Raw genomic sequence first — 11,875 nt, 5'->3', positions numbered from 1 at the left:
AGCTTATCTTCCAATTTGGTGATTTCTGTTGCCATGTGTTCCACAGTCGTGGCCAAATCATTATGTGCCGTAGCGAATTCATCACACTTGTCCTCCATGTGTGATGTCCGTTTACCCAGCTCCTGTATGTCTTTGCGCAGGGAGTCTGCTGTATGTTGCCATGTGGTAATGAGTTTGCTGGATAGAGTCTCCAAGGCTTCATTTAGATCAGCTTTCGTTATTTGTTGCGAGATAGGTTGTTTTTCCATTTCGCTGGAGTGCATGCCGTCGTCCGGTTCCGGATCAGCGGGCTCTTTTGAGGCCTGCGCCGCTATGGACGTAGAAGTTTGTTTGTGGCTGAAAAAATTTAGCTTGTCTGGTTTTGTCGAGCTCCTCTTGCTTTTGTGATGAGATATTGCTGGATTATATTGTTAGATGCCTCTTTAGATGTTAGGATTGCTTTAGATTAGGTGTTCCATTGCCGGAGCAAGTTTTCATGCGACCATCTTGCTCCGTGGTTAGCCACGCCCCCCTATTTCGTCATTTTGATGAAATAGGGGGTGCGGCTTCATGAGGCTCCCGGTGCTGGAACCAGGTAAGTAAAATCTTCTGCCTGGAGAGTCCATTTAAGCATCATAATAACAATAATATTAATATACTTTAGGTTTTCTTATTCATAATAATATTCTTCAAGTAGATATATTTTATTTTTATTGATTCACTGGTATTATTTATTTTGTGTTTTTTACATAAATTAATTATAAGTTTATAAATATTTAGTATGTGACTGCCTTTTCATGGACTTACATTGGAGTATCTGAATATCTTTTAGACTGACAATCAAAAAAAGTTCATTAAGTCATTTGACATTTATTTTATTCATTTTTCAAAGGCATTTGGTACATTGCTGAGATAAAAATGCATGATAACATATTTATAACTCAATGCCTAAATATGAAATGCTGTCACTCATTTCCTAAATGCTGACAAGGTTACCTACAAAGTGAATAATGAAAGACAGTTAGTAAAATCTTCAAATTCAGCTTTAGTAGGGGGCGTGTAACAATAATTCAGACATGTGAAAGGCAGTAAAAAATAATTGATGATTAAGAATATAAGTGTGGGGACATGGCTATGTACAGCTCGTAGATGGCTGCACACAAGTATTGCTCTTCAAACAGCAAGGTGAATTAACACCCAGTAATGCTCCCTAATTGCTATGGGTGATAAGAAAAACAATGGGGAGGTCTGTGGAATACCAAGGACTGCAGCAGAACTCAAATGCTTAGCTCTTACTAAATATTTCTGTGATCACATGGCACTTGCCTCAGGAGGCTGGGAGCTTACATACCATAGCAACCCTGTCTCAGAGTGTTCAATTGCTGCCTCAGATGCAGAATTAAAAGATATCCTTAAACTCCTACCTTCTAAGGATGATATTGAGGTGATGTTAACCAGAGTGAAGACATTTTTTTACAGCTACCCACCATCATTGCTTCCCTGTGGCTGACCAAGGAGATGAGAAACAGCTTGATTATGTACAACTAGCAGTCTCACGAGTCTCCACTCAAAATTTTCCAAGCTATCCTCATAGGTTGACCACAACCATGATACTTAGATGGACAACAACAGCCAGATAAATAACCTCAGAATAAGAGGTTAATTTGATACTGAGGGTAAGGATCTACCTGATCTCATGCAGAGATTTTTCATCACCATACCCACTACCTCAATCCTATTGACTGTGCACATAGAGCTGCCTGATCGCATACAGAGATTTTTCATCACCATACCCACTACCTCAATCCTACTGACTTTGCACATAGGGCCTTTCTCCAGCACCACAAAGGGATATAATTTGCAGGCTGCATTATTTTTCTGTTAAAAAGGAAATCCTGAATATGGCCAAGATGGCTGACATCCCAGCGGTCACTTTGTGGTGCCTGTGTACACCATAACTTGTCCTGGACAACACTCCAAGCCTGAAGGGATGTCAAATCCCTTACGTATATTCTACATTTTAAGAACATTCGTTACTATTGGGCTACCTGTTTTCATTATCAGTGGTGCAACACTAGAATAACCTCTCTCAAGCAGTGGCATCTGACACTCCAGCCTTAAGGGAAGCTGGGGTTTTGCATCCCAGATTAGTACAAAGTTCCTTAAACCTCTGATCGGGTGCCACAATCTCAAAGGAACTGCATGATGCTTCCCACAAAATAAAGGGTTAGAAGACTGAAAATCTCCAGGACTATATTGACCTAAAAAATATAATGAGGAGGTTACTCTCTAATGCAATGAACCTCTTCAGGACACAGGAGTCAGACTCCAGGGCCCTTCATGCGGCCATTATTTTTAATAATCGGTCCTAGGACGCAAATCATTTTCAGTGCATTTTACAATGCGAATAATTTCAACAATGAAGCCGGAAAACTGGGCATTTCATTGGCTCCCTTTTGTTCACCCTCATTTACCACAGTCCATGGTGTGTAGAAAGAGGAAAGGTCACTTTCTGGACCTCTCCTGTTTTTGAAGATTCATAATGAAACCTACATTTTTTTTCAATTATTTATTTATTAAATAATGCTCAGGATGTCCAACTTATTAAACATGTTCAGCATGTACTAGTTCAGTGCCACAGGAGAGAGCAGTACATTGCTTTGCTCTAAGATATAACATTAAAAGGCCTAATTTTAGTGTTGTAGCTTGCTCGGTAAGATGAGTCTCACCTAGTTTTCACATTAAAGCAAGTATAAAGGACTTTTGTTGATACCATGCAGCTTATATGCCATATAGCGAATAGCAAATTATGTTGTGGCTTCTATAGTTTTCTAAGCACTCAAAACAAACTTACACCAGTTACTAAATAACCATTTTGGCCTAACTGTGGTGGAACACCAAAGCAACCTGTTGGGTTCTGATAAAAAAAAACAAAAAACAAAGCTGTATTAATTCTTGTCACACATTTAGTATAAAATCAATGGTTTCAAGTTATGCACTAGCTACTATGAATAGCTATAATTCTATTTATAAGAACCCACTTGAAATATATTTCTAAAATAAAGGGATGATATCATTAAAAGTCTTTTTTAGTGAAGGTCCTGTTTTGGCACTGATTTCTTAGAATGTCAAAAAACTCTTGTACTGTGCATTTTTGTAGTGCGTACCACCACACTTTTAGTTAACATTTATTTTATAGAAGTGTTTTAATACATATGTTTGTTTATACAGAGCACACTATAGGTCTTAGCATCCATGTTTCTCTTGTGTGTTTTTTTTTTTCATTGCTTTAATTACGCATATTGCTTTCTATATAAATTCTTACAATACATGTTTAAAATTAAAAAATTACTTATGCAATATTATACATTTTGGATAATAATAATTGAATAATTTAATGAAAGAGAAGTAATACAATATTAATTCAAAGCACTTGGGGAGAAATGCTTTCACTTGGGCATCGATTTATTATTTTTGGAGAAGCTTTTCAAATGGTTTAATAATTTTGTATAAACTTAAAAATTATTTAATATAAAAAAAGGTTAGTATTCATGTATTGTTGATATATGGAAATTATTTTCTATATGTGATATATTTTTTTGATATTTTTATATTTTCAAAAAGTAATTTTAAAAGTTTATCCAAAAATGTTAAACAATTTGTAAAATGTATTCAAAAAATTGAGGCATTGTGGAGCTGTGCCACAAGAAGACTCCTGTAGTTTAATCTTTTGAGCATTTGCACATGTTCAGGAAAATATAATGGATAAAATTTATATATTGCTAATGATTTTTATTGGTCTCTTGGCATAATGTTTTGGCACAGTGCCTGGTATTTGAAATAAGTTCTGGTTTTATTTAGCAGTTGGTATGAAAGGAATTAAAAAAGGAAGAACTGTGAAAGTCAAGTCACACTATAAATACATAAAATCAAAGTGACAAAGTTGAAATGCTAAAAAATAAAGAAAAATGAAAAGACAGTAATAGCAACTGATTTCAGAAATTAGCTTTTTATACTTTTTGTAGGTTATAAAGGGATCTATGAAATTAAAAAGGTGTGAAAAGGACTACTTTTGACACTGCTTTATTTCATAAATTTAAATGCTATTTCTGCAAGGTTTTCTAATTTTTACACAATATATATTTTGCTCCTTTCTGGTTTGGGACATCTGAATTAAAATGTTGTTCAAAATACATGTTTAATGGATTTTATAAGGAAAAGAAGACAATTGAAACTATTGATTAATGTGTTTATTAAAGCTAGCCAGCATTAATTTGTAGTATTCTCTCTCAAATCAATGTTGTAACTAACTTCAGATTAACTGTTTTGACATATTTAACATAAAGAATGTAAATATCCTCAAAGAGGACTTGTGCTATGCATGTAACTTTGTGGCCTCATGCTGGCGCTGCAGTGCTGAATTAATATCTACGAATTTGGAATCCTGTTTAGCATCTGGATGCTTCATAAAAAAAAAGAGTATATATATCAACCAAGACACATTCTTTCTCTCCAATACATAATTTCTCTTCCAAGACCTCCTAATGATAAATTTGGGCATCAACTGAAGCTGATCTCTATAGTAAAATACCCAAATAAACTTTCTTCTGCTACACAACAGTGCCTAACCGATTGTGAGTATGGTAGGGTGCTATATGTGGAGTTTTGTATGTGGGCTAATAGTGGTTTTCTGTGTATTTGTTGGCTATCTGTGATATTAAGTGTGTGTAAAAGGGGTGTTGTAGTAGTTGAGTTTGTGGTGAGATTTGTCTGAAGTGTTGTGTGGAGGGCCTGTTTTCTGGGTTGTGTATGCGTGGGCCGTCAGACGTTGTGTGTATTTCTTGTGTGTGGGTTTGTTGTAGGTTTATTTACTCCTATTATGTTATTATAATCTTATTTTGCCCCCTTCCCTCTTGTCTACCGTTGACCAGGGAGGGAGTTGTGAATTCTCATTAATTCATGGTAGGGTCTGCCTCCAGTCTGGTGCTTTTTTAATCCAGTAGAGTTGAAACCCATCTTAAATATAAATTCAGGTGCAGCCAGGTGTTGAGGTGAATCCCAAAAATCAACAATCACACACAGATTCCTGTGAGCAGAACTTTATTAAAGGAAACATTTTGGCATTCTTAATACAGACTCTACAGAAGTATCAGGACACAATTTTAATAAATGTCTACTCACTATTATTTATCTATGTGCACAAGAATCTGTTTGTGTTTGGTCTGGTGCTTTACCAGTGACATAGTAACCTGTGGTATACATCATGAGATAGTCACCTGTGTTGTCTGTACCCACTGTGCATACCACAGGCTCACTTGCACTCCTGGCACTGTGGCCCTTTGGACTAGCTCTGCTATCCTCAAGTGGCCAATTTGGGCCCGGCAGTCTTCCATGATACACATGCAATAGTTTGCCAACTCTTCAAATAGTGAGTAATCCAAATAATTTTATTACATGACAGGAGGCTTCATATTTTGCATGACTTTCTTTACTCATGCTTCCAGCAGCACAAGTCAATCATCAAACTTTAAACCAATCATAACAGTCTGCATAACCATATATAAAGCCTTGTATGTCACACGACTTCCTCTTTCTTTGCTGCTTCCAGCCAAGACACAGGTCAGAGTATTAGCTCTCTACTATTTTTCGATTTATGCAATGCTATTTATCTTGTGGTCCCTTTAAATCATTTGGGCACTATACTGTGATTTTGCCAGTCTGTCACCCCCTTTTATTCTGCTTTCCCCTTTACCCTTTCCCTCTAAAACCTAAAGGATTTTTAACTACTGTTTGCCTTTCTGCTGTTCTCCTCTTCTGAGTGCAGTTTTCTGTTGATTCTGCCTGTTGGTCTCGCGCGGTTCGCGGCATTTTTACCGTGATCGCGCGGGACCACCAGGTCTCCTATTAGTCCCAGGGTACTGAGGGGTGGGTGGGGGGGCACGAGGGGGTGCCATCCGATACCGTCGGTCCGCGATCGCGGACCGCGCGGCAAATTTGCACGCGAACGGCGGCCATCTTGGATCTCGCGATATCGCGAGATCCTCGGTGGCCATCTTGGTTTCGCCAGTTCGTGATTCCCACGAACTGGCACACAATTTATCAAACGTTTTTTGCCAGGTTAACAGTATACTTTATTAACGGATTAAAAACATAATAAAGGATTGTATGTGGGCTCAGTAGAAGTGGTCACAGTGCTGGGCTGGAAAGACTGCACTGTGGATCTATATGCTGACAAACACTTAGCCAGCAGGATAACTCCCATCAGGCTCAGGCTACAGTACTAAACAAATTGGATGAACACAAGAGTGTCTGATTCAGACATGTGGAAACTCTGATGACATAAATCAATAAAAATAAGAAATAATAAAAAAAATAATTAAATAAATAAATAAATACAAGTACGCTTTATTGTATGCGGCACCTCCATAGTACAACTGGGGTGATCCTCGCAACTCACAGTGGCAATACCTTCCACAAAGTTACTTACAAGGGTGAACTCATTACAAGCGTACTGAGGTCTTTGATACCTCACATTACCGGGCTCCGTCCCGACCATTACCGGGCTCCATCCCGACCATTACCGGGCTCCGTCCTGACCATTATCCGGGCTCCGTCCCGACCAATACCGGGCTCCGTCCCAACATTAACAGCCGTACACCCCGGTCGATAAGAGGGTGACCCCCTCTACAAACCACTAGTCACACCCCTAGTGGCAGTTAAGACAGGGTACCTGGGTGAACCCCAGTTGTAAGTGGAAGCCACTGTGTAGCCATATACGCACTGACGTATACTCTGTCTCCCCACAGACGGGAAAGAACAAGCAGACATAATGTCGGACACTACCCCACCATCAGCAGTAGACTTCCAGGCAATGATCAATGCCGCAGTGTCAGCATCGGTGGAAAAGGCGCTGGCCAAGATGATAACACAGTCACCGCCGGAGTCGGCGGACACCAGGCCTCCATCAAAAAAGGAGGATAAAGATCCGACACAACGTAAGCCGGAGGCAGCGGCGTCCAAACGCCACTGGAAGGGCTCCAGTATGACTCTCCCAAGATACGAGGGAGGAATTCTACATAAGCGGAGCCGCCAGTCAAGACAACTGGATCGCTCCCCTACACAACTGGATCGCTCCCCTCCGTTGTTGGAAATAATGGACGAATGGAGGGCAGAGAACTCACCCTCGGAGGAGGAGGAGGATTGACAGGACATACCGCAGGAAAGCGGAGAGTTCAGCCAGAGTCAAGAATGGGCAAGCCACTCCGGCAGCAAGGGTTCCCACAAACCAAGCATAGACGAAGACGGGGTGTTCCTGGACGAGACGGGCAACCCCATGTTCGACCCTCGCCAGATACGACACCCCAGATCGTCCGAATGGAACCTGCCGGACCATCTGACCCAATTTATACATTTCTGGCTACGAAAGCCGATGGACAAGGAAGTCCGGGCTAAACTTAAAGCAGAATGCCCACGCCCCGTACTGCCTGACAAAACTGCCATCACACCAGAGTTTGACACCACAGTAGGGGTGTTTATGTCCTGGTCGGGCAGAGACCCACGGAAGGGAGTTGAAAAGGGCATGAAGTCGGTCCAAGACAAAATGCTAGACATGATAGGCCCGCTGGCGAATATCCTATACTTCGCTGACCTGGCACTTACTCAGGGGACACCCTTAGAAGCGCACGATATCAGAGAATGGGCACAGCGAGCGATCTGTCTCCTGGGAAATTCAAACGCCTCCATGTGCGCAGAAAGACGTAAGGCGGCTCTATTGAAGATAGACACCAAACTCTTGGATCTGGGAAAGAAGGAGCTAGGTCCTCGGGCAGACGGGCTACTCTTTGGAGAACCTTTCCTGGCGGAACTAAAGAAGCACGTCGGCCTATTTACTACATTGAATAAGGCCCAATCCTCCATCAGACAGGTCTTTCGGACCCCTCAAACAAATCGGAGTGTTTTTGGCAGGGCTGGTCGGCAGATGGGTCGGGCCACCAGCCGCTTCTGGCCATCAGGCCCCAGCTGTCCATACACAACTCAACAGTTCTTTCCATCGACAAGAGCCACATTCACACGGGGATCCTTCCGTACCAGAGGCACTCGGAGCAGAGGACGGGGACGATTCAACTCAGGTGAGCACAAACTGTCTCCCGTTATGTCATTCTGGTTTAACTGCTGGCAGGCTGTCCCTTTTTCCATAGGAATGGGAACGCATCTCCACAGACGCATGGATCCTTCAGACCGTACGAGGATATGTGATAGAGTTCACCCAGACACCATGCCAGACCAGACGACCACGGCCTATACGGGCGTCCGAGAATCAGATACACATCATAGACATGGAGATAAGAGCCCTGTTCGCGAAAGGAGCGGTGGAATTCGCCGCAGACGACCAAGGTTACTTCAGCAACATGTTCGTAGTCAGGAAAAAGACGGGAGACTATCGTCCAGTTATCAACCTACGAGAACTCAATGGATTTGTGGCTTATCGCCATTTCAAAATGGAAGGTATTCACCTCCTGAGGGACCTATTGAACGAACATGACTGGTTCACACGTCTAGACTTAAAAGACGCATACCTGTCGGTCCCCATGGCAAGAGAGAGTCATCCCTTCCTCCGGTTCATCTGGAAGGGCTGCCCGTGTGTCAGGGTACCTGTAGTCTCTACCTCAGAGGAGGTGAGAGACTTAGACGTTTATCCTCCCAGAGGGGTTGTTTCTTCCGTTCCTCGCGGTTCTCTCGGCCATTTACAAGCCGACCGCGAGGGATCCACTTCCTTATATGATGCGACGCTCAGTAGTCGACGTCATGACGCCAACCCGGGTCGACCTGTCAGTCAAGTCCCGAGCACTAATCAGGACTCGTCGGGGGCGTGATTACCCTCTAGAATCAAGGTATAAAGTAAGGCTTTCGGCATCTGCTCATTGCCCTGTCGTGGTTCTAGCCTGTCTAGTCACTCAGTGCTCTTGTATTCTAGTTGTCTCTTTGGTTCTGACCCGGCTTGTTTGTACTACCCTGTTTATCTCTGTTACCCTTTGACTCGGCTTGTCTCTCGCTTACCTGTCCTCTCGTTCCCTCGACCTCGGCTTGTTCCTAGACCATTCTCTACTTACTCCTTACTTTAAGTCCGGCCATTCTAAGGTCCGGTATACGTACCTACCACCTGTTTGTACTCTGCGTGTTGGATCCCTGTCCCGATCCTGACATTACGACAGGGCCAATGGATCCTGCAGGTACAAACACTCAGGTTGGTCCTTCTGACTCTAGGTTCGACGCCATGGATCACAGAATGGACCAGATGGCTCTAGCACTACAGGCGTTACTATCTCGTTCTGGTAATCAACCAGAGGAGATGCATAATACTTCTATCTCTCCTGTGAGTTCAGGTCTAGAGGTAGCCACTGTAGGTGCTTCTTCCCGTATCACTCCACCTGTACGTTATGGTGGTTCTCCAGAGAAGTGTCGTGGTTTCTTAAACCAAATAGGTATCCATTTTGAATTACAACCCCGCTCCTATCCTACAGATAGGGCGAAGGTTGGACTTATTATCACATTACTTGTTGAGAAAGCTTTGAGATGGGCCAATCCATTGTGGGAAAATGATAATCCGTTAGTATATAATTATAATGCCTTTGTAGCTGCTTTCAGAAGAACTTTTGACCCTCCAGGTAGAAAGGTCAATGCAGCTAGATTACTGTTGCGCCTTAGACAAGAAAACCGAACACTTGTGGATTATGCACTAGAGTTCAGGTCCTTGGCGGCAGAGGTTAAGTGGAATGAACAGGCTTATATAGAGGTATTTTTAAACGGGTTATCAGACATAATCCTTGACGAGGTTGCTACTAGAGAGCTTCCTGAAAATTTGGAGGATTTAATTTCTTTTATTTCTCGCATTGACGAACGTTTAAGAGAGAGGCAGAACACTCGAGAGAGAAACCGTAGACCTTCCTTTAAACTAGCTCCTTCATTTCAAAGTTCTGAATCCACAACCTCACTTTTTCCAGAACCTATGCAGATAGGCAATACTCACCTCTCAGAAGAGGAGAGACAGCACAGGAGAAGGGAGGGGTTGTGTATGTACTGTGGAGTCAGAGGTCATTTACGCCTAAATTGTCCTAATCGCTCGGGAAACGCTCGCACCTAAGTTTCTCTAGAGGACAGGCCTTGGGTGTTTCTATTTTGTCCTCTAATCTTAATTATAAAGATCACAGGCTTCTGCTACCCGTTTCTTTAACTTGGGAGAAGGGAGTACTAGAAACTATGGCATTGATAGATTCCGGAGCTGCTGAGAGCTTTATCGACCAAGTTTTTGTTACCAAACACGCTATCCCATCCCAGTTAAGGGAGACACCCTTGGCCGTTGAGGCCATAGATGGTAGACCTTTAGTTGAGCCTGTTATTTTCCGTGAAACCATACCCGTTAAATTAACTGTTGGTATCTTACACGAGGAAGACATATCTTTATTGCTTATTTCTTCTCCTTCTGTTCCCATAGTCCTGGGGTACCCTTGGTTAAAAAAACATAACCCTATTATTGATTGGGAATTAGGGGAGATAATCTCATGGGGTCAGGGTTGTCAGGACAGGTGCTTACGGACAGTGTCACCGCTTTGCGCAGTTAACACACCGATTAATTCTACCTACTCTACAGAGGTACAAATACCGCCCCTGTACCTGGATTTAAAGGCAGTATTTGACAAAAAGAATGCTGATACTTTACCTCCACACAGGTCTTTTGATTGTAAGATGAATCTACTACCTGGTACTATGCCCCCCAGGGGTAATGTATATCCTTTGTCCACTAAAGAGAACTTAGTCTTAGAGGAGTATATTCGTGAGAACCTTGAAAAAGGATTCATTAGGAGATCCTCCTCTCCTGTCGGGGCTGGGTATTTTTTTGTTAAAAAGAAGGATGGTACACTAAGACCTTGCATTGATTATCGAGGTTTGAACAAAATAACCATTAGAAATGCCTACCCAATTCCTTTGATTACCGAGCTCTTTGATCGTCTAAAAGGCTCCAAGATTTTCACCAAGTTAGATCTCAGAGGGGCGTATAACTTGGTGAGAATTCAGCAGGGACACGAGTGGATGACGGCGTTCAATACCCGTTATGGGCACTATGAATACACAGTAATGCCTTTTGGCCTCTGTAATGCACCGGCAGTATTTCAGGACCTGATCAATGAAGTTCTTAGGGAATTTCAACATGACTGTGTTATTGTATATCTGGATGATATACTTATACACTCTAGAGAGATTGAGACTCACCACAGACAAGTCAGAAGGGTATTGCGCAAGCTTCTTCAACATGGCCTGTACTGCAAATTGGAGAAATGCAGCTTTGACCAATCCCAGATAAACTTTCTTGGTTATGTGATTTCTGGGGAAGGGTTTAAGATGGACCCGGATAAGCTCCAGTCCATTTTGGATTGGCCTTTACCCAGGGGCCTCAAGGCCATTCAGAGGTTTATTGGATTCTCCAACTATTATAGGCGCTTCATTAAGGGTTACTCTTCAATTATAGCTCCTATTACCAATATGACCAGACAGGGGGCTGACACTAAGAACTGGTCTACTGAAGCCCTTCTTGCCTTCAAAACACTCAAGGAACTGTTTGCTTCTGCACCAATTTTAGTTCACCCTGATATGACTCTGCCTTTCCTACTCGAGGTAGACGCCTCAGAGACAGGTATAGGTGCTATCCTGTCCCAAAGGTTAGGTGTGGATAAGCCCTTACATCCATGTGGTTTTTTTTCCAAGAAACTATCAGGCCCTGAGAGCAGATATGACATTGGTGACAGGGAACTACTAGCAGTTATCATGGCTTTAAAGGAGTGGAGACATTTATTGGAGGGCACCTTACATCCTGTTACTATTTTGACAGACCACAAGAACC

The sequence above is a fragment of the Pelobates fuscus genome, chromosome 1, assembly GCF_036172605.1.
Source record: "Pelobates fuscus isolate aPelFus1 chromosome 1, aPelFus1.pri, whole genome shotgun sequence".
NCBI lineage: Eukaryota > Metazoa > Chordata > Amphibia > Anura > Pelobatidae > Pelobates > Pelobates fuscus.
The sequence above is the reverse complement of the archived record's forward strand: the minus strand, read 5'-3'. Positions refer to the sequence as shown.